Source organism: Athene noctua, unplaced genomic scaffold (assembly GCF_965140245.1).
Source record: "Athene noctua unplaced genomic scaffold, bAthNoc1.hap1.1 HAP1_HAP1_scaffold_306, whole genome shotgun sequence".
Classification (NCBI taxonomy): domain Eukaryota; kingdom Metazoa; phylum Chordata; class Aves; order Strigiformes; family Strigidae; genus Athene; species Athene noctua.
Genome location: NW_027437767.1, coordinates 1 through 23869, shown reverse-complemented (window position 1 = coordinate 23869; position 23869 = coordinate 1). Strand labels below are relative to the sequence as shown.

The 23869-nt window shown below is 45.0% G+C and overlaps 1 long non-coding RNA gene across 1 annotated transcript; it reads left to right on the top strand.

Moving 5' to 3' along the window:
- Positions 1 to 1781: 1781 nt before the first annotated feature.
- LOC141955552 (uncharacterized) lies at positions 1782 to 4808 on the top strand. The gene is made up of 3 exons (XR_012632621.1): positions 1782 to 1891; positions 4399 to 4507; positions 4731 to 4808. It is a non-coding gene; the product is annotated as an uncharacterized LOC141955552 (long non-coding RNA).
- Positions 4809 to 23869: the final 19061 nt, after the last annotated feature.

Here is a 23869-nt window from a genome sequence, read left to right as displayed (position 1 = left end):
CAGGATTACCCCTAGTACTTTGTGTATCATCTCTGAAATGCCTGTCTGATTTTTGGTTTGGGTTGGGCGTTTTGTTTTTTTTTTTGTCCGCTGGGAATTGTGTTTTCCTGGGTTCTGCCACACTCTTGGATTATTAACCTGTGAATGATTGATAGATACGCTTTGGTTTTGTGTCTGGAGAAGTATTTAGCTTCCTTGTGTCCTAAGGCCTATTTTAGAGCAGAAATTCTTGTGCTGAAATCTTGGGTGCCAGAATGATGTTCCTATTCTCTCTTGTACTTTAATTGAATCTCTTTTGTATATGGAGTGCCTTGGTAATGTTACTATAGAGGCACCAAATATGCCCATGTTAGGCTTTCTGCACACTTGTGACTGATCTTTCTTGTTTATTCTCATTAGGAAAACCTCAATATTTACTCCCAAGGAGAGGAGGAAATCCAAACAGGTGACAGAGAAATAGGTGAGAAGCCAGATGACATTGTAGGTTAGTTCTGTTTTAGATTTTCTTTACCACGCTCTAGCCTAAAGCCTTGTCTTAAACAATTGAGATGAGCTGAACTACTGGATGTTTTTCACCTACTGAAAAATTCCGTATTGCTGTTGACGTTACAAGCCATAGTCACGGACTCTAGGACTGTAGTGTAGTGAGCTCAGAACAGGCATTCAGAGGGGAACAAAAATAGGATGCCTTTCCAAAATGCTTACAAGATAAAAGGCAACAGACGGCTGTGGACAGGTGGGAATAGAAAGCAATGGACGGTGTTACTCAGAATAAGGAAGACCGATCTTACTACAGCAGGAGCAGGACAGTTTTCCTGGTGTTGAGCAGCACAACGAGAGTGTTTTGCAGAAGTTAGGTGGGCTGTCAAGGGTGTATGGAAAGCTCCTGAGCATGAAGATCAGCAGGGGAGAAGATAGCGGCATTCCTTTTTGTGTTTAGCAGCAGTCGGTGGAAGCTGCCGTCCGGGCTGTTAGGAGCTGCCATCCTGGTGTTTGTGGAAATACCATGAGGAATAAGGTTAAATCATAAAAAGGCATCTTAACTTGATGTTTGAAGTGAGGGGGGGAAACTTTGTTTTAAGGAGTGCAATAGTTGTGATGAAGGCAGTCAGTGCAATGACCCTTGCAGGAGTTTTCTGGATGGAAAAGAAGGGGGTGAGACTGTACTTAGGGACAGAAGAGGATTGGCAGTAGCTGAGCCGATCAGTGTTAGATTTTTGTGATAGATCTCTGCGCACGTGCAAGAGAGCTCTGAGACAGTGGCAGGAGGGGGAGCCCAAACAATGCCCTGCTGGGCTACTGCCAGGCCCATCCCAGGGCCATCCGCCCATCGCAGTCCTCGATGCACGAGCCCAGGGGGGCACAGTGAGAGGCAGGGACCCAAATCGAGGAGGAGCAGCTGCCTTGTCTGGGCCCCTCCCAGGGCTGCCCCAGGAGAGCCGTCAGCCCCGGTGTGCAGCTGTGAAACCGTGTGGATGAGTCCTTGGGAGCAGCTCTCCAGTCACCTTTTGGACTAAGGGGTTACTGCCCAGGGGTGGGACATACTGTGGGAGGCAGGGGAAGCGCAGTTTGCACAGGACTTATTATGGGATCTTTAGGGCAGGAAGCAAAGGCAGGACAAGGGAGGGGTTGAGGTAATTTGGGGAGGAACAAGAGTGGGACGAGACGGGCAGGGAGATAAAAAGGGCTGGTGACACTTTGGGCACGTAGGCATCTGAGTAGTGCATTTTAATTTAATTTGCCACAGTACTTCAAACCCGTTTAATGTTATGTCACTGCACAGTAGTTCCATCAGAAGGTGGCGAGGCGGAAGGTGGTGGTGAAGACACTCGGAAGCCCTTCTCCTTTCGACAGAGAAAAACCGTTGAGCGCTGTCAAGCTCCAATGGCAAGTACGTTACATGCACAGCTCCTCTTCAAGCTAACTTCTTGCATAGGAGTGAAATTTTTTTGGAATGAGAATATATACACACACTCAACTTCTCTTGACATTTCTTACCTTTACTCTGCAAGTAAATGTTCTGAAATGCATGTATCCTGTGCACGGTATCCTTCTTTGCTGTTTGGCACACTTGCTGTTGATTTTGGGTCAAACAATGACCTACGTATCCTTCAAAGAACAGTAATTAAACATACTTGATAATCTTACTCCTGTGTTTTTCAGTTCTTAAAAAGCAGGGGTGTGTGTTTTCACTTCTACTGTGCATTGATTTTAAAAAAAAAAAATCCCCTTCCCCAAATCACTTGACACTTCTTCTGCAATTAGAGATGGGTGAAACACATTCCATCTTCTGCCTCCTTAGCTATACTGCTTTGTTTGTAGCAGTGCTGTAAATTCATTGCTTTCAACAGAACCAAACCAATGTAAGATGTGTTTTTTGGGCCAGTCTTCACCTGTCGGGTGTTCCTTTAGAAACAGTCAGTCACGAGGGTCTTCTGGAAGAAATAACAGGTTGGTGTCTAGTTCTTCTGTAGAATAGTGATAGTTCTTCTTTTTCAATAGTGCTGTCAGTCACGTCACTGAATAAAGCTTTTGAGGGTTTCTGTACTGGTGGTAATTGCAGGTTAATAGTAGGATGTTTGCTGTTGTCTGAGGGTATAAAGACAAGGAATGTTTGAGGAGGGGAGGCTATACTTTTTATTAGCCATTAGATTTTTTTAGAAGGCAGATTTACTGCCTTTTCACTGATGCTACCTTAGCAGTGATAAGGTGGTTAGGGAGGTTGTGGCTGAGATTGTGGAAGTGAGATTTTTTTTTTTTTTTTTATTCTGGAACTGAAGCCAAAATATCTGTCTGAAAATCGTAGACTATTGAATCTTGAGGGATACAGATTATTTTCTTAAAATTGAAGGTAATTGAGTTAGAGGGAGAACCTGTATGGAGGGTTTAATTTTTTTTTTTTTAAATCGCCCAAATACTGATTCTGGTTTCTTTCTGGAATCAGTTAATGTTTCTGTATGAAACTAGCATTAAACAAGAAAAATGCTAAATGAGATTATGAATTGCAGTAGTAATGACAACAGGATTTTGGATCCTGTAGCCAGTTAGAGCAGGGAGAATGGGGTCTCTTGCTAGAGAGAAGGAGCATTTTGGTTTGCATCCTTGAAAAGAGAAGGCAGGGGTTTGAAGCCCAATTTTTAAATAAGTTAAAGTTTCTGTTTCCCGGAGTGGATATGTAATGCCAAGTGAAACTCACTGTGTGTGAGAGAAAGAGATTGGACACAATGAACTGGTTAAACATTTTACCTTCCTAAGAAAAACTAAATTTTGCTGTCACAAGGAAAACCACGTAATGTAACTTGACACTGGATCTTAAGAGTGCAGTGATTGGGAAACTTAATAGATCTCAAAGTAAATTCTGAGATTGAATTCACTTAGATTTTGATATGACTTAGGGCGTACCTCAGTTTTGTTGCTTGCTTGTTTCTGTGTCTGCAGACAGACGGGCAGCCCACCAGAGTGATTCCGCATCCTCCTCTGGTGACAAAGAGCAGCATGAGAGGGGTGGGAAACGCAGCTGTAACAGATTTAAGAAAGTTAATGAAATTGGAGAATTTGGGAGGGGTTTGCATCTGCCTAACTGAAGTGCTATCCTCTTCACCTTGTACACTTTTGAAACGGTGGCAATATCTGATCGGATCTGTTGGTACTGACAGCTGTAACTGGACTCTCCAGAATTTATTTTTTTGAATTGATTTTTAATAAGCAATTTGTTTTCTAGGCAGGAATGGGGTGAGGAACGTTTATGTCATGTTTTAATTACTGTGCTTTGCAGAGGTTTATTCAGGAAGAAAACCACCATAGCAGAAAATGTTCATATAAATAGAGGAAGTGACCGAGGTTTTGTTACATGAGATGCTCTCGAAAAACTATTTTAAGGACAACCTAATAGATGAGTTTTCAGCCTGATGTCTTTCAGACGTGTGTCTTCTGGCACGTATATCCCAAAGTCCTCAGCAAGTAGGAGCAGTGGTGGGTAGCCTTTCTAATGTTAATCTGCACAGAAATAAGTAACCCCTTGGGCTGTAACTTTCTAAGTGTAAAATCTCTGAAAGATGTCAGTGTGTTTTGGGAGGTTCTTCCATCACACAAGTCAAGGTCAGTTCACGGTCTCCACGTACAGAATAGCTGTTTCTTGCATTCATGCTGGTGTGAATATTCGTAAGTGCAAAGAGGTGTGAGAATAATTAACAGCTCAATGTCTGGAGTGACCGTTTTCCTTTATTTGCTCACGGATATTAAATGTAAACCCAATTAAATGAATATTTAACTATTTAGGAAGTTTATGGACATGCGTAAGGTTTTCTGCATTCACTTGCCATCCTCCTAAAAGCAAAAACCTTCTAGCTGCATCCTGAGTTAGAAAGCGCCTTTCTCTTTCTCCTTCATTCAAACCAGGTGTCTTCCAGTAAACTTGGGGAAAGACGAATTAAAGGGAATTCCCAGGGATCGAATGAGAATTGGAGCAAGTCTGTCTGATGGTGATCCAATGCAAATAGATTGTTCGGTGAGTATTTTTAGTTCATTGTCTCAGGGAGATGCTTCCAGTGTTTGTAAAAGCTTTCAGTAATGTTTTGTCTACAACCACCTTGGTTTACAGTTTTCTCTCGAGCAATTTGAAAACTGCCCAGAACGTTCCCTTTGTGCTGATGTGTGATTTCTAGGAACCTCATGTGAGGGCGCAGCTTTCCTTAGCATGCAGAAATGTGTTCTGTTGACTTTTTCTTTAGGTCTGATTTGATGGTGTGGGTTGTCTTTCTGACCACATTGCAGCTTTAAGAGAGATGGTTGTTTTTCTGTTGTTTTACCCGGAATTCCTTGAGAGATTGAAAGTTCAAACGCCAAGGTAAGAGAGGTTGTTTAAAACTATAATTCACTTGTTTTCTGGAGAATATTTGACTGAGGTGTCAATATATTTCCATGCTTCAGAATTTTCAGCAGCACTGGTGGCGTTTTTTAGCAGTAGCAAAAAGTGATTGATTGAAAACGGATTGAATCCAGAATATGTGTGGGTTCAAAGATTGAGTGTGTGGTGAGAATACACTTCAAAGGTGCCTTGCCTTTTTAAAAGGTGGGGTTGTGGTGTTTTTCTTTTGAGTTCTGTGTACAAGGCAACTTGATTAGTTTATAAGCAGGAAGGGATTATCTACTGGTAGTCACCTGTAGTTTGTTGCTTGGAAGTCCACTTGTCTCTCCCACTGACTCTTTTTTACTTTTTTTTTTTTTTTTCCAAGGGCCCAGGTACCCATTTTACAGTTGATAGGACTTGCAACTAGACCCTTGCAGTGGGTGTTTGTGCTTGGGCTAAAATAAGAATGTGTCTGCTTCTGACACAGCTAAATTAGTTCTGTGTTATGAGATGAAATTATTAGAGATTTAATTGTTAGCTTTACATATTCTTGGTCAGCAAAACTTGATTGTGGATATTGAAATAGGACTTTAAGTTCTTTCAGTAACTTAAAACTACTACAAATTGTACAAATAAAATCTTTCAGTGTTTTGCTTCTTTATTCATTGGAATTCTCTTTGAAAGAGTGGTGTGGTGGTTAGTTTTGTTTTTTTTTTTTTTTATTTAGATGAAGAGTGTGATTATCTGGAAATGCCGAATACCCTCCCAGCTTTAGACTTTGTCCTCATTTATCATCAGCAGTGGATGGTCTGAGAGACCAAATTCAGGAACTTAAAGCTTTCTGAAGGAGAATGAAATGCTTTACTATCAAATCTTGCTTCTTGTGAAAACAAGAATGAATATGCAGTGCATCACTGAAAAACAAACTGGTGATTCATGTTAGAGCCTGGTCTCATGCTTCACTGAAGTTTGTTCTTGTTTGGCTCCCCCATGCTGTAACCACCCCTGTTGGTTTGTCAGCAGTTTGGGAAGTGTCCTTCTGGGACACTATGACTTTTTTCTCAAGGTTTTGTACGTCTGTTATCCTCTTTATTCATTTTGTTTGCTGCCTTGTTGAATTGTGTAAGAACACAAAACTTCCATCCGTTTTGTCTTTTCTCATACTTCAGCTGTTGCTGCTGTTGTAGAGAAGAAGTCTTTTGCTTAGGAGAGAAGAGTTGTGCGGTTTTTTTTACTTACACTTGCTAACGAATGTAGCCAAGGTGACAGGAGTAGAGCCTTTTTTAAGAGGAAAGGTACTGACTGCCTGAGTAAATGGGTGGGTGAATCTGAATGAAAGCTTTGTTTATTATTTGATAAAGTAAGGTTGAAATGTGCCATGTGTTCCGTCCGAGTTGTAACTGTAATTTTCTGTGGTCAGTATTTTTAAAGAACAGTTCACGCCTTTTCGTGTTTTGTCAGTTCCTTCTACTGAAATGGGATTGTCAGGGTTTCCTTTTCCAGTGAGTTTTTTGGGGAGCTTGAAATCTTGAGGTGTGCTCGAAAAGATTAATAAAACAAAACAAGAAAACCTCACAAAGCAAACCCACACCCTCTGCTACCAAAAAATCCCCCAAAACAGAACCCCAAAACCCCTCCCAAATAACAGCCACAAAAAGGGTTTCAAGAGGCAAGAGAGATGGTGGCTTTAGATCAGAGGGAAGGAGATGCAGGCAAAAAGCACGGTCATTTAAATTCATAACAGAAGCTTGCTTCCAGAACCTGTAGTTGAATTAAGTGCCGACTCGGTTCTCAGGGGCTGCTGAAGAGCTGTAAAAACTACTGGTGTGACTTGTTTCCTGTCACCCAGTCTCAGGGGGTTGACAGAGGCCACTGTCTTCTGTTACTTGTGCCACTTACTCCATTCATTCAGTTAGTAGAGATCCCTGATGCTGGTCTGAAAAATCTAGTTCCTGTAACCTTCCAACCATAACGTTTTTCGTCCGTTTTCCCTTTAAAATAGTGCTGGTTTTCTTCTGTCAATATCCCTGTGTTCTCATTCCAGGCCTACCAGATGCGACCTTCAATTATTTTCTTTAATGAGATAGATGCTCTTGCTCCTGTGTGGTGCAGCAAACAAGACCAAATTCACAGGTAGTACATTTTTTTGGTACCTACATAGAAGCTGCTTGATCTTTGTGAAAAGAAGATCACAACCTATTTAAGTTTGTGACACATTCATTTATCCTGAAAACTAGTAATTCAATGCTACTAAATTTCTGGTGATTTTTAAACAAGAATTGAAAACAATTTACTAAGCTTGAGATCAGCACAAGGCTTGTGTTACCTTATCTATTTTTGTTTGTCTTCAAATGAGTCACTAATCAGTTAAAAAAATCAATTAAAAGCTTGTCCTTTTGGAGTGATCGTTGGAGAAGGTCATGTAGAAGGTAACAACATTTACTAAACCAGCGAATGAAAATGATATTTTCCTGTTAGCTCTATTGTGTCAACGCTTCTGGCACTCGTGGATGGCTTGGCCCGCAGAGGAGAGGTTGTGGTGATCGGAGCCACCAACAGACCGGATGCCATCGATCCTGCTTTACGAAGACCGGATGCTTTGAAGGAGAGCTCCTCTTCCGCTTGCCAGATAACGAGGTGAGAACTTCAGCTCAGTCTTAATGCTAATGTGGCAGAGTCCATCTTTATAACAAAACCATGTAACGATGCAGTATCACAGAGCAGTGAAAGTCAGAACCAGTATTGTACAATGTGGACAAAAGAGGGATATTGGAGAGACTGTCTTGCGCTCTGGAGGTCTGATCTGGTCCTGAATGTTTATGATGAAGATGACTTCAGCGAAGTTGTAGAATTACTTTTGGTTTCGCTGTAACCAGCCAAGAAAATGGGATGCTTCTAGTCAAGGAAGTGTTTAAGAAAGATTGAATGTTGTATGCATTAGTTATAAATTGCTGCTCTCTCATCTTTGAAAGAATGCACACAAGCATTCCCTTTTTGATAACAAAAAGGTTTATCAAGGTGTGGGAGTGAAAGAAAATGTTTTATTCCCGAAGCGGTTCATGCTGGCTTACTTATTTAATCCACTTAGGCACTTTCAGCCTGAAGCATTCTTGCTCTCGCTTCTTGGTTTCAGCAACAGGAGAGGGGGTGCCGTGGAACAGATCAAATATGTTATTCCCTACTGTGGAAGAAATGTAGAAATCTGCCACAATTAACCTGTGTACCAGGAAACACTCCAGTGAAAGTCTTGCTCAGTGGTGATGAGGATGGGCAACATCTGACATTTTCTGGATCAGTGACAGTAGTTTGAGTCAGAATTATTATTCCTTGTTACAAGTGTAGCAATTTGAAAGGTCGTGCTAGGACTCTTTTCCCTGAATGAACCGGCAGGAAAGCAAACTTGGTGAACCAATGAGACTGTCACCATGAAGTTTTGCTAAATTTGAGAGAATTTTCTTTGGTGAAAAGTCTCTTGTTTGCAAATGAGGTTTTGGGGGGGTTTTTGGTTTTGTTTTTTTTTACTACCAGTTCTTCCTCAGGATCAGTAGGTCTCATACTTGTGGAAACTGGCTTTTTATGGAAGCTCTAAACGCATTTGATTTCCCTGCAGACCCCCAGGAAGAGTTTAGTGGAGCAAGTTGAGAATGATTAAATGTCCTGCTTGAAAAAGCTGAGAGCATATTAACTGAGCTTTCAAATTCTTAAAAGTTTAGCGGAGAAGAGTGTTGTTTATATTATTGTGAGGGTCTTTGTGGTTTTGTTTTGTATTTTTGAGGTATTCTTAAGAGAAAACTTAGGACAAACTGAAAGGCAACTAATCTGTTTCCAGTCCAGAAAGGAGATTTTAAAGATTCACACGCAAGGCTGGGACCCTAAGCCATCGGACGTGTTTCTTGAAGAGCTAGCTGAAAAATGTGTTGGTAATTTTGAAACCAAAGTGAGTTACTGTGTGTGACTGAGTCCCAAGGAATCTGGGCTTGTGCCAGGCGGTACCCCAGCTCCTGTGCCGTGCCGCAGAGTGAGGCGGTGAGGCAGCTGGCACATCTGGGGAGCAAAGTCAGATGCTTCTTGGCTTTTGATTTTCTTTTTGTCCATCAGAATGTAGAATGGGTTTTGGGCATCTTTCTTGGGAGCAAAGTTTTGACTGTGAGGCTGCTTCACAAGTGCAGGATATCAAGCTGCGAGCCACGTAACAAAACTCCTCCGCAGTGCAGTCACTACATTCTCTCTTAAGCAGTTAATTTTGGGCTGTATACAAAGTCTCTTAGTGTTGCACTTTAGAAACCATGACCTTGACTTCTGTGTTGCCTGAGACTGACCTAACATTTGCTTCTTGTTTTGTTTATTAGGATACCGTGGTGCTGACATTAAATCCTTATGTGCCGAAACTGCCCTCTGTGCTTTGCGCCGCTGCTGTCCTCACATATATGAAAGTCGTGAGAAGCTGCAGTTAGATGTCACCTCTATTAAAATAAGAGCAGAGGATTTTGTCATGGCTATGCAGAAGATTGTTCCAGCTTCACAGAGGGCTGTGACTTCGCCTGGGCGACTGCTACCCCCTGTTTCCAAACCACTGCATGAAAACACACTAGCAGAAATTCTGCGAGCCTTGCAGAAAGTATTTCCCCACACAGAGGTTGCACTGAAGAAGAACCAACAGCAAGGTACAAGAACATCGACTTCTTTACAATTCTGCCAGGGCAAAAGTTCTGGTTTGTGCAATCAACACAGGCAAACCTCTTGGCTGTAACGACAGTAGAATGTTGTAATACGCACATGCACAGCGCTGCCTGGGAGCTGCGAGCGACTCGCCCTTTGGAGTGGAGCGCTGTGCGTTCTCCGCTAGAGCACCCTGTTTCTGACAGTAGCTAACATGGTCTTTGTAATTTGTAGAGATGGATCTAAAGTTTAATGTACGAGGCCCCTCTTTCAAAATCAATGTTTAAATGGGGAGACGGGTATTTTTACCTGAATGCTGCTTATTCCTGTTGGAGGAATGTCAGGACCACAAGACAAGTGGTTTAAGCTAGATACTGGTTTAGATGTTGTGACTTTTAACCATAGTCTCTGGATTGAAACGTTTATGGATCCCACTGTACACTTGCACATGAGATCAGAATGTTTTAGGAGTGGATGCTTCAGGGCTTGGCTTGCACAGCATATGTAAGCTCATGCTCGTGACTGCATCAACCCTGATCAGATTTAGTCTGTCAGTTGGTGTGAGCAAATAAATGTATAAGGTCACTCTGCTCCTGATTAATGGAAATCTGTGACTAGTTGGTTATGATGCTAATTCCTGGAGAATGTTGCACCAGCATTGCTCCCAGTAGAGCTGGGAGATATATTTGCATTGGTAAAACAGAGACAAAACCCCATCAACAAAATCAAAGCAGAGAGGCTCGGGGACTGGTAATTACATCCCCTCCCTGCTGCCCCCTTTCCCTTCTCTCCTCTTTCACCGACCTTCAAGGAGCTTTTTTGAGCAGATGTGTTGGTCTCTGTAGTCTGACTCCCTAGTCTGAGACATGGCATCCACTTACTTGCCCCATGTCCAGTGGGGGAACCTGCTACAGGAGATACAGAAGTTGTTGCTAATCGTCTTTATTCTAAGGAAAGGACCTCCAGGTTTTCACCGACAGAGGGATAATAGCTTATGCAAATCATGGGATATAGGACAGCTTTGTAGAGACTTGTACAGTCTCCTTAGATCTGTGGTAGAAGGAACTCCTCAGAAAACAGCTTTCAGCTCGTGCCCTCCAATACGAGTGGTTTCCAGCACTGATTTAGAACTAGCTCTGTTAATGGGAGAGCAAGCTCTGGACTATTCAGGAAGGTTAACAAACTGGTCTTGTCTTTCAGACAGTTTAAGAGATGTGATTGACAGCCATGAGGAGGCGCCATCTGCCTTTGAAGATGAGCCAGCTTGTAATACACCCGCTAGAGAAAAGGAAAACCTCCTGAATTTCAGCAGGTAAACGTTTATCCCCTTCATGTTTCCATTTTGGAGATGTCTGGGTCTGTAAACAGTTTTGGTGCGAGGGGTGGTAGATGAAGGAGTCGAGCTGTTGCGGGGGGTGGGTGATCAGTATTTGCAAGAAGTAAGCGTGAAGATCCAGCTGGGTACTGATGTTCTAACGGATGGAGTACACTGTCATGACCGATCAAACTGACCAGCCCAGCCCTCTTTTCCCAAGTCAGTGGTCCACAGACTATTAGAACATGTTGGCTTAACCCTTGGTATTCCTTGAAAGACTCCAGACCAGAGAAGTGTGCTGTCTGTCCTTGTAGCTAAAAAACCCCTATGGATTGGTGTAGCCATCTTTTGACCTTCTGCCTTCCCAGATTGTGAAACCAGCAGGAAATCATGTAGCAGAAACAAAACTGAGAAATGGTTTGTTGAACCACTGTGAGAAAAATGTCAATGATGTCTGCATTTTCTACCTTTCGCCTACTGAGTTTGTGTTAAACTTTTGACATTTTACTGTGGAAGTTGCATAAGCCAAGATATGACAAAATAGATTCCTGCCGTCACTGTGGGTCAGTTATTTTTATGACTGTCTGTCACTGTGCTGTCCAGAAAATCTTTGGACTTGCTGAGCTTGGTTAGGTCTCTAGGATCATTGACATCATCCAGTAAAGCTTCCAAAAGTATTGGGGTGGAAAAAGCAAATGCTGTTCACAAATGTGTTTTGTGCGAGTAAAGCAAGACGACTGGGAAATTAATGCACAATTCAAAGTGAAACAATTAGTGACTGAATAAATGTAAATGTAAATGAATTTGAAACCAGTCCAATTGTGTACTTCAGATAACAGCTAATGTGTTTCAGTGCCCATGTTAATTTTTGTCTAAAAATGGGCTTCTGTCCCTTCCTTCCCACCATCTCCAGTAGCTATGGCCAAATTTCAGCTAAACTTGACCAATGTAGAGATCTCATGGTTATTTAAACTCAAGACCTGCTGAGAACTGGTGTGTAGGGGCAGTGAAGAGGTCCAGATTGCTAGGTGCTGGAAGAGAGTTGTTATCCCCCATAGCAGGTTACTGACCAGTTATCATGTGTGTATTGAGCTGGACAGTCCCCCTGTGGGATTTAAGAGCTGGTACTTAACCTTGCCCAGCAAAGAGCAGACGTGCTGCGGGTTGGCAGGTTTTCTTAGGGCAAGTATGTACCAGTTTGTAACAAAATGGGCTGTGATGGTCTTCCCGATCACAGACCGCCTTATTATTTGCTTGAAGATGAAGAGTATTTGCCAAAAGAGAAAAGTGCGTAGGAAAAAACACTTTTAACTTCTGTGTGTCTAGTCATCACTTCCATTTTCAAACTTACTTTCTCCTTACTGTTCTAGAAATGCTTATGATCAGCCGACATCTTGCAGGCCACGGTTCTTATTAGTCAGAGAGCCAGGATATGGGCACGCTTCTCATCTGGTACCTGCGGTAATACACACCCTGGAAAAGTTTCCAGTTTACACACTAGACCTCCCCACTTTGTTTAGTAGCATCAGGTCTCCCGAAGAAACGTGTGCACAGGTATGTGTTTCCTCTTTAATCTCCTAAAATGCACCAACTGTATGTAAAGGAGTAAAGTCAGCAAACTTCATTGTTAATGGAGTTGGCCTGGCTTGAATGTATATGTTGTTTTTCTTTTTGTCTGAAAATTCACTTTTCTTCTAGATCAAATGACACTGACTAAGGATGTTGTACATGCTCGTATTTTCCATTTCAAATGAAACAGCGAGGATGTTGTTAGCAGCTGGGGAGGATGGGAGGTGCTGCCAATAAACCTCTCTTTATGGCAAGAAATCCTGCCGGACTCGGTGGGATCCAGAAGGTTGTTTTCATTGCTGCTTAAGACTCTGTGCTCCCAGCAGATGGCTCTGGGTCAGCCTGACTGTGTGCTGTGCACTTTCTGTAGCCACCTCACATATTTGTAAAGCAACCGAGGTTTTAGGGAAAAGTGTTTCTGTTTTATACATGTACAGCTGCCCTGCTGCAGTATATGCGGTAAAAGCATTAAAATTCATGGAATGCTTACACTGGTACTATGGTGTGGGGGTTTTAACTAGGGAGTTAGCAGATTTAGTGCTGCTTTCCTCTTTACTTGTAGGCAGGAAATGCATTTCATTGTTTGCCATCGCTGTATTAAAATACTCTGACCTTTAGTAGCAGTGTTTCAGAGCTGTACAAGGAAGTGACAAGATCTGTCTTAAAAAAATTGATGTGATTTAAAATTCTTAAAAAAATTGTTTCTACTCTTGTCCAGCAAATATCACGCAATGGATTTCAAGAATGACTCAGATGTTTTTCATGAGATTTTTGTGACCTAATGCATAAAAGGAAAAAAATCCTCCAGACCCTTGAATTTCCTGTAAGTTTCTGCAAGTTGTCAATACTGAATCGAGCATTTCTATTTGTCTCCTGAAGGTCAGATTTTACTTTTAATGTGATGATACCTCTTAGTTCCTGACAGATTATTTCCATGAATCAGATGGAAGCAGGGTTAATTGAGGCTAGGCGGCTGTATACAAATGGCTGAAAAATTCCACCCTTCCACTCTTCAGCATATGTCAAATATGAATTTCCCACAATACCAAATTCAGTATTCAGTTATGCATAACTTTTAAAGGTTATCTTACTTATTTATTTGGTGGGTAGAAATGATGAATGATGGGACAAACCTTGTATTTCTCATACCTCTCTTTGTTAGGGTAAACTGCTAGGCCCAGATTTCTCAGAGTAAATGATGATGTTGATCACTTTGAGCTCCAAGCAGGCAGAGAGACACACTTTGTAGGGTCCCCTGCTGCTCTCAGCATAAATCTGCTTGCTCTGGAAAAGCCAAATAAATAATCACATCTTTAAATTGATGCTCCTTAAAAAGGTGTAATGAAAACTCCCAGTTCTTGCAAGTGTGGTTCCACAAACTCAGTCTCAGGCTCTGTAGGCCCTAATAGCTCTCAGTGACCCTGATTGCCTCACCTGGAGCCTCCACCCACACCCCTGCCCAGGAGCCCAGTTTCAGGTCAGCCCTGGGCACATCCCGCCCCCCGCACCAGGCACACTGTAGCTGTGCCTGTCTCACTTTGTTGCTGGCCCTGTCTCCTGCATGGACCTTAGATTTGTATTGCAGCCTTGCTTCAGGATCTGTCTCTTCCTCCTCTGGATGGACAGAGTTTTTGTCTGGAGAATTCCCCTCGATGAAACATTTTCTTTGAGAAGTGTGATTTGGAAATGCAGATTTTATTTTGATTCTGTGATCTACAGGCTCAATAAGGATTCAGGTACTTTGTCTACATCAGAGCATATAGGATGAGAAACTGCTTTGAAACTACAATGTACAAGCAAATGTGAAGTCACATATATGTGCTGGGTTTAGGAATGGTATTAGAATAGGCAGGTCAGAAAACACTCTTATAGAAGAATTGCCGATGCTTGAGAACTAGTAAGTTATTTTTGAGATAGATATGAGAAAAAAACGGTGCTAAATAGTAAAGGAAGCTCAGTAAAGCACACTTACATATTGTAATCTGGCATGTAATTTTGCTGTGAGGCAGAGATTCTTCCCAAATCAGTTCCAAAGTCTGCATAACAAAGAGAGAAATTTTACAAAAATATGCCACTACATGTCTCAATGAATGAATCGAATAGCTGGCCAAGGGCAGGGAACAGAGGCTCAGATGCCCATGCTGTTAGTGTTAAAATTTAAAGGTCACAGAAATTGATGTAGGCCCCATCACAGTTGTATTTCCAAAAATCTTTGGGTTCTCGTATGTAAAGTTTGGGAATGGTATTTAAGGAAAAAGTTTTTGGATTTTTGACTTGGCTATTGCTTTAGCAGGTAGCTGTGCTTAACTTGCACGCTTCCTTGCTTTCTCGCTGTGAATTGACTGTTACTGAAAAGCAGGATCAGGGAACTTCTTGCCCCCAGTTTGATGCAGGTAAGCAGACACTTCTTTGTGGACAGCCAGGTGTGCGAGTGAGTGCTCTCACCAACAGTGTGCACCAAGCACTAAGACCATACATCGTACATAGTATTTATTCATATGTATTCATTAAGTATTCATACATAAACATACTGTTTCCTAGAAATCATGAACATACTCTCCTCCTATTTCCAATTCTGTGCAGTAGAACCCAGAAATGTCTCGAGATGGGTCTGGTGTGTAATAGGGGTCGGTGGCGTATGAGTCGCTGGTCACGATCTCCCCCTGCCAGAATTACCTTTTGCCTAGTTTCACTGTTTCTTGGCATGGGCCTACAAGTTGTTACAGTTGATTTTCCCTAGTGTTCATTAATTCTAAATTCTGACACCTCTATACATTCCTTAAAATATATTTTAGGTAATAAACTACTTCTGTTTAGACATCTCTATGACTACTTTAAAATTATCTTTAATCTCACACCTAATTATCTAAGCTCCTAAATGTACCTACTAGGTGATTATTGACCACTTCTTCAGCCTTGGTACAGGGCTGTACAGGGGATTCCATAGTAGCACTGGTTGCTGGGTCAGTGTGCAATATGCAAAGGTAAACATTGCCTTACATTAAAATCATTCCTATGTTTTCATTTTTCTAGAAGTTTCGCTATTAAATCCTCAAGTAACTTAATAACAAGTCAGTAACATTTCCCCCCTTTGAAATTGTTGAAAACTATTCCAGTACTTTCATATTATGTAGTACTCTGTATCTTAGTGTCTGTTTCACTATATGCTGGTGGTGCACTATATGCTGGTGGAATGGTTGGAACCTCTCTCATGACTGTACGATTAAATGCAATTTTGCTGGTAAATTGTTTCTTTAGACAGGCATAGAGCAGCATTATCATCAAAAAGACAATTAGTAACAGAAACAAAGTTTTAATCAAGGATTGTAGCCAAGAGCTCAAATTCCATCCTAATCCGCTAAAAATCTTACCTAACCAATCTTCTGACATGTCTTCTCATATCTTTTCAGTTTCTTTCTTGTTTTTTCCCAACAGATCCAGATCGTGCTCTACATCCTGGGTGACATTTGGAATATGAATGCAGCAATGATCTAATTTATCCTTGAGATATCCACACAGTCCATGCTCTTTAAGTAGAAGCGTGTCTAGAGCCATTCTATTTTGGAGTGTCATCCTAGAAGTTGCCTGCAACTGTATGTTTAATTCCTTGAATCCTTTCTTTGTGACATTTGCTACCTTTTCTAGTTGTCCTGTTAACTGATATAGCCATTCTCTATTTCTGTATGAGGCTGTGGGATTCAAAAGGGATTCAAGGCCCCAGCCAATTCTTACTCCTGTTGATGGTTCATTCCATGTGTCATCTGTTTCTGATCTCTTGATCCGCTGTAATTTTACGTTTTTCTAAAGATCCTTTAAATTGAGACTTTTTCTAAATTGGGCACAATGTTGGCATGCCTAACATAATTTGTTTCACCTTTCTGTCTAATGGTAAATGAGTTGTTCAGGTTCCATCACTTAATGCCCAAACTAAATGTCCTAGACTCTGAATAGTAGATTTTCTGCATCTAAACAAGGTTCCCTTCCTGGGTGTAAATGTGCTGGTTAAATTGAGACTTATTTTTTAGATCTCGACAAAAACAGCCAAATTTTAAAGCAGCCACCAAAGGAGGGATTCTTTGAATTATTAAATCTGCATTGCTGCAGTCATACACCTTTTCTTTCACGTTTCCACCATGACACTATTTTGTCCTCTTTCTCTCTCAGTGAAGTTCCTTTATCGTCTACTGAGGGTAGGACTGCAAACACTTTTCCATCCCAAGTGAAACACCAAGGAGTTCTAGCCATGTACTGAAACGGAGAGAATATGGACATGGACCATACGGAGTCCTTTTGTGTAACTTGACCAGTTTTGTTACGCTGCCATTCCATGGTGCTTCTGCTCACATTGTTTTTGATCTGTTCATCATAGGAACACCATCCTACCTGGGGATTTGGAACGCCAGGAAGAAGAATCCGAGCTATGGCACCGTGTCGGGATCCTGTTATAAAATCATAGTTCAACAGTTTTTTACAATCTGTTTCTTTGCCTGGCGTCTTCCACTGTTTTCTGATAACCTTTACTTGTTCATACTGCTCAACAGCAGGTTTCTGTTTGCAGTAAGTCTTGTTTTTATGTTCCAGGTTGGTCAGATTCATGGTTAAGGTTCCCCATGGAACAAATTCACCTACTGCTCTTGGTATTGGTAAACAAGCAGTAATCCATGGGACATCCTGCAAATTGGCAAATCCCTTAATCAATCGTAACATCAGATTTTCTTTGGGTGTTTCTTTAGGGATGCTGATCAGCTGCTATGTTTCTATTTGTCTTTTGTTCCTAATCAACAAATCAACCCATGATCCCACCAGCACTAGCTTCCAAGCTAATATAAGAACAACTATCACAAACTGGTATGAGAAATTAGACCTGTTTCAGAGTCGATTTTAAAGTCTCTGGATCTCGGTTAATAATCTTCCATGGAGTAGGTGCCGCCTTCACCTGCATATAATGTATCCAAGCATCTCATTCTGCAATCTGGATAGCTGTAAAGATGATTAACAGTATCTGGAAAGGTCCCTTCCAGCGTTTTTGCAGAGGTTTGGAAGTACACGTCTTCACATAGACATAATTTCCTGGATGAAAGTCGTGCACTGGATTCTCCAAAGATATGCACTGCGCTTCGAATCACAGTCATGGCTTTGCCTGAGGAAGGCAAATATTTATACACATCTTGTTTCCTTTTCACATGCATATTTGGATTTGGTTCTGGGGACTCATATGGTTTCCCATATAATTCATAAGGACTGACTGAGGTACCAGTCTTTGGTTGTACTCTAATTCGCAATAATGCCAATAGAAGTGCTTGAGGCCACTTTAAATTAGTTTCCTGATAGATTTTGCTGATTTGTCTTTTTAGAGTCTGATTCATTCTTTCCACTTCTCCACTGGATTGTGGCCTCCATGGGGTATGTGAATCCCAAGTGATTCCTAAAATGTTGCAAACACTTTGTATTACTTCAGCAACAAAGTGTGGACCTCTGTCAGGAAATTCCAATAGGGCCTCCAAATCTCGGAATTATTTCCTGTAGTAACCGCTTTACTACTGCCTTTGCTTGTGTGAAACAACAGGGAAAAGCTTCTGGCCATCCTGTAAATGTATCAACCCCCACCAGAATGTATCGGTACCCATTTTGTCTAGGTAACTGAAAAATCTACCTGCCAATAATCTCCAGGTTCTGTTCCAGATTTTAGTCTGCCCATTTGGACCCTTTTCTTGATCTCTGGATTATTTTTCAAACATACTTCACATTTTGCAGTTAACATTTTAACCGATACTACTTGCCTTTGTAAATGAGTTACTAAGGCTTCCACACCCCAGTGACATTCTTGGTGTTTTATCTGAATTATTTTTCTCGTTAAAAGAGATGGAACCACCACTTGTCTCTTAGGGGTTACCCACCATCCAGCTAAATTTTTCTTAGCATTCAGCAATTTTCCAAATTTGTCGTCCTCCTCTGACTATTTAGTTTTTTCCCTGGGAAGGGTTACTGGTTTAGTTGGAATTAATGCCATCTGTAATGCTTGCTCCTTTGCTATTTTTCTTGCCATTCTTCGGCCAAATTATTTCCAGCAATTTCCTTTGTATTTCCAATTTTCTGTGCTTTACAGTGCATGATTGATTGCTACGTGATCTGGTTTTTGAATTGCTCGCAATAATTGTAAAATTTCATTTTGATGCTTAATATTTGATCCCTGAGAGGGCAATAATCCTCTCTTTGCACAAAGCTCTGTGAACATGTATTGCCCCAAAAGCATACTTTGAGTCTGTCCAAATATTTAATTTCTTCTTTTCACTCAATTCTAGGGCTCAAATGAAAGCATCAAGTTCTGCTTTCTGAGCTGATGTAGTATTAGCCAATGCTCTTGCTTCTGTAACTGGGGTATCTGTTGTTAGCGCACGTCCAGCGTATCGGACTCCTTGCTCCGTGAAGCTACTGCCATCTGTGTACAGTTCCCAGTCAGGATTTTCTAGCAGCATATCCTTCAAATCTTCTTGACTGGAATAAACATGTTCAGTGGTAGTTAAGCAGTCATGCTCCAGCTGTCCCTCTTCCTGTGTGGAACTTAAAAACACTGCAGGATATACCAGGTTAGTTGTTTTTAAAATCACATCATCATGTTCAGTCAAAACCACCTGGTACTTTATCATTCTGCTCAGGGATAGCCAATGTCCTTCCTTTTGTTCTAAAACAGTTACTACCGTGTGTGGGACATACACTGTTACTGTTTTTCCCAAAGTCAATTTCTGGCCTTCTTGTATAAATAAGCATCACTGTTGCAGCAACTGCTTGAAGGCAATTAGGCCATCCTTTACTTACTGTGTCCAACTGTTTGGAAAAATACCCAACTGGTCTCTTCCCGCTTCCCGTCCTCTGAGTCAGCACACCTAGTGCAAGGCGTTGTTTTTCACAGACAAACCCCTGAATAACTTTGGTTAAATCTGGAAGTCCTTAGGCAGTGCAGACATTAAAGCACGTTTTAACTCTGTAAAAGCCCTTTGTTGTGTTGGGCCGCATACAAAAGGAGAGTTCTTCTGGGCCTCATATAGCAGTTTAGCTATTAGACCGTAATTCATTATCCAAAGGCGATGCCACCCAGTCATTCCTAAAAAGGCTCTCAGTTCATGAACATTTTTCGGCTTGGGTATGCCACAGATAGCTTCTTTACAGTCTGTTCCTAATTGCCATTGTCCTTTTGAAATCTCAAAGTCCAAATATATCACAGTCTGATACGCTATTTGGGCTTTCTTCCTGGATACCTTGTCCCCATCCTGTCCCAGAAAATTCAAGAGGTCAGTAGTTACCTGTATACAGGTAAATCTCTTCTGCAGCAATTGGTAATCATCCACTTACTGTAAATGTCCGGGTTTCAGCCTATCCTGGTTCCATATTTCAAGCTCCTTCACCAGCTGATGACCAAAGATTGTCGGGCTATTTTTAAATACTTGGGGGAGGCTTGTCCATGTCAACTACATCTTTGACCCAGTTTGTGGATTTTCCCGCTCAAAAGCAAACGATTTTCTGATTTCCTTCTCCAGCGGTATACGAAAGAAAACATCTTTCAAATCAAGCACTGTAAACCACTGATGAGTCTCCTTTAATGCTCTCAACAACCTATAAGGGTTTGCTACTACAGGATAAATGTCCTTAACGATCTGATTCACTGCTCTCAAATCCTGCACTAGCCTGTATTTGCCTGGAGGTTTTCTGACTGGTAAAATGGGAGTGTTAAGATTCACATTCCTCAGGAATTTTATATTCCAAAACTTTATCAATTAATTTCTTCAGTACCTGTCTAACTTCTGGTTTGATAAGATATTGTTTAATCTTTACTGGTTTGCAGCCTCCTTCAGGTGCCGCCCCTTTGGCTGCCAGCAGGGCCCCTTTGTCCCCCTGTGCCGCCTCTTTGGTCGCAGGCGCTGCCCCCGTGGCCCGTGGCCACATCGGCTGTGTCGACCATTTGGCCCGCCCCCTTTGGCGCCCTGTGCCGCCCCATTGGCCCTCTGCCATGCCCGTTTGCCCCGTGGTGAGGTCGGTGGTGTTGCCCCTTTGGCCCGCCCCCTTTGGCCCCCGGGCGCCGCCCCCTTGCTCCCCGGGGCCACCTCTTTGGCCATTGGCTGCTCAGTCTCTGCACAGGACTCGCCCGCTTGCTCACAGGCCCCGCCCCTCCGCCCAGGTCCCGCCCCTGGCCGACCGGCCACTCAGCTGTCCCCAGGCCCCGCCCCTCCCCTCGAGGCCCCGCCCCACGAGGCGGCCGTTGCTCGGTAACGGCTCGAGCGAGCGGCCGCTGGAGGCGGCGGCGGCGGCTGGAGCGGCGCTGCCACCGTGAGGGGAAAGCGGGGAAGGGCGCGGAGGAGGGCGGCGGCGGCGGCGGCTCTTTGGAGGAGGACGGCCGGGGGGGCGGCCCCGTGTGCGAGGTACGGGCGAGGGGACGCAGCCCCTTTCCCCGGGCAGCCGGCGGCGGGCAGCCCGCCTGGAGGTCCGGAGCCTGTGGCCGGCCCTGCTGTGAGGTCCCTCCGGGTCAGAGGCCGAGCCGTGCGGTCGGGGGCTGGGCAGCTCGGGTGCTGCCCCTCACCCCCGGCAGAGATGGGGTCCGCCCCTGCCCCCGGCACTGCCGGAGCTGCTGGTGGCTGTTTGACACAGGGGCCGGTCCGTGGATTCCTACACCGAAGGCCGTGGCAGCCTGTCTGTCAGGCAGAGTTACTGGTGTGGGATGAATGCAGGCTGGCCCGTGCCCTGAGCTGCACCTGTGGGGAGTGGGGGGGCAGAAGCCAGCCAGGGGCTCTGTGCTCGGGGAGCTCCAGCCTCTCTGTGCTGGCTGTGGGGAGAAGGGTCCTGGCTTGGGCACTACCCACGGCCACGGGCATCACCCCCGGAGCAAGCAGGAGGGTTAATCCGGCGCTGGCCAGCTACCTGGGGCTTGGCTGGAAAGGCGGTGTGGAGCCCTCTTTGCAGAGCAGCCTCACCAGCGTGCCTTTGCTCGTGGGGCGGGTGCCTGTTGCTCTTCCATCCCTGCTGCTGGCAGGGGGAGAGGGGACTTGCTTTCAGAGAGGCCCCCCTGGCCTCCTGTGTGTGAAAGTCCTGTGGGGTGTGGGCTCAAGTGCCCTGGCTTGCTCGTTGCTTTCTTGGGATTTCAGAAGCTGGTGAAGCGGTAGCTGGCGTTCACGCTGAGCAACGCTTGCCCCTTCAAAGCTGGGTGTTTGATTCCTTGGCCTGAAAGCCACGAGTAGCCTGTTCTCCCTGGTCCTGTGTGCGTATCCTCCGAGTAGCGGCACCTGACCCCTGGTGACACCTGTCTGACAGGTCTGTTTGCACCCGGACGTGCAAAATGGAGAAATTTAGCAGCACCTCAGGATATTGTAGAATCCCCGTTGCTTTGGAAATGGTTGGGCTGGGTGATCTTGTAGGTTTTTTCCAACCTGTGTGATTGTGTGATTCCAAAAAGCATCCCTTTTGTCTCAGATGTAGGAAATCTCAGGTTCATGGTTAAGATTCCCCAGGGAACAGATTCACCTGCTGCTCTCGGTAGTGGTAAACAAGCAGTGATGGGAGGGACATTCTGCAAATGGGCAAATCCCTTTTGGCCTGTGGTGCTGCCCATTTAGCACGTGGCACCGCCCCCTTTGGCCCCCGGTGCCGCCCCATTGGCCCTGAGCCATGCCCGTTTGCCCCGTGGTGAGGTCGGTGGTGTTGCCCCTTTGGCCCGCCCCCTTTGGCCCCCGGGCGCCGCCCCCTTGCTCCCCGGGGCCACCTCTTTGGCCATTGGCTGCTCAGTCTCTGCACAGGACTCGCCCGCTTGCTCACAGGCCCCGCCCCTCCGCCCAGGCCCCGCCCCTGGCCGACCGGCCACTCAGCTGTCCCTCAGGCCCCGCCCCTCCCCTCGCGGCCCCGCCCCGCGAGGCGGCGGTTGCTCGCGCCGCTGGCAGTTGGGCGGTAACGGCTCGAGCGAGCGGCCGCTGGAGGCGGCGGCGGCGCCGGGCGCTGCGCCGGGAGCGGCGGCGGCTGGAGCGGCGCCGCCACCGTGAGGGGAAAGAGGGGAAGGGCGCGGAGGAGGGCGGCCGGGGGGGCGGCCCCGTGTGCGAGATACGGGCGAGGGGACGCAGCCCCTTTCCCCGGGCAGCCGGCGGCGGGCAGCCCGCCTGGAGGTCCGGAGCCTGTGGCCGGCCCTGCTGTGAGGTCCCTCCGGGTCAGAGGCCGAGCCGTGCGGTCGGGGGCTGGGCAGCTCGGGTGCTGCCCCTCACCCCCGGCAGAGATGGGGTCCGCCCCTGCCCCCGGCACTGCCGGAGCTGCTGGTGGCTGTTTGACACAGGGGCCGCTCCGTGGATTCCTACACCGAAGGCCGTTGCAGCCTGTCTGTCAGGCAGAGTTACTGGTGTGGGATGAATGCAGGCTGGCCCGTGCCCTGAGCTGCACCTGTGGGGAGTGGGGGGTGGCAGAAGCCAGAAAAATCCGTTGCACTCAATGCATTTCATCATCATTCATCCCTATTCCGAGATCAGCCTGTTGCCTGCAGAGAAAGGGATGACGTTACTGGTCCTTGGTGTCCGTCTGGGTGCCCGGGAGGTGGGTGGGGTACTCGAGGAAAGCACAGCAGGAGGTGGTTGTGTTAGAAGCTCCCTGCAGGCCCATGCAAGGCATGCAGAAGGCCTGCCGTGCTTCCCCCAGCCCCTCGGGGTGTATTCTGCAAATGGAGATAGGAGCCTTGCCTTGCCTCGCCCCTCTGACTGTGCTCTGCAAAGAGGGTCTTGGCACTCTATGGGCAGGAGCACCCCACTTTCCCCAGACTCTGCGGGTCTGTGGTAGAGATGAGCCGTGTGTGTTCTGAGTCCAGAGCCGTCCCTCTGGTCTATAGGCAGCCTGTGTTCCACAGACAGGCAGGAGAGCCCTACACTACCTGTGTGCACCAAGTCTTTGCTCTGTAAAGAGGGAAGCCTCACCTCCACCGTTTGTGTGCTTCTGTGGGCCTGATGTGCAGAGAGTCCCCCTTCACCCTCAGTCTTCCCAGGTTTCCCCTGGAGGTGGGTGGAGAAGCCCTGCCTTGCCTGGCCCATCTCTGCTCTGTAACCAGAACTCCTTCTGCGTCCTGACAGGGAAGTGGCGTGCGGTGCCCTCCACATGTATTCTTCGTGCAGCCCGTTGATAGTCTGTATGGTGACAGGAAGGGGTTGCCCCGCCTCACCCTCCTGGTGTTTTCTGTTCTCTGTACAGCCAGTGTGCACTGTATAAGCAGTCCATAAAGCCCTGCCTTGGCAGTATCTAGCCTGTGACTAGACAGAGAAGGTGTGTTTTGCCTGTGTACAGTCCATCTACAGATGGAACGTAGCCTATCCCCAGAGAGAAAAGCCTCACCATCTCTTTTCTATAGGCAGAGTATATCCTGTTACAAGCTACATACTGTGTCTGGCGCTTCCTGTGCAGGTGTCGTCTTGAGGAAGCCAGTATGTATTCTGTCCAGTGGTAGAAAAGCTTCCCCGTGTAGT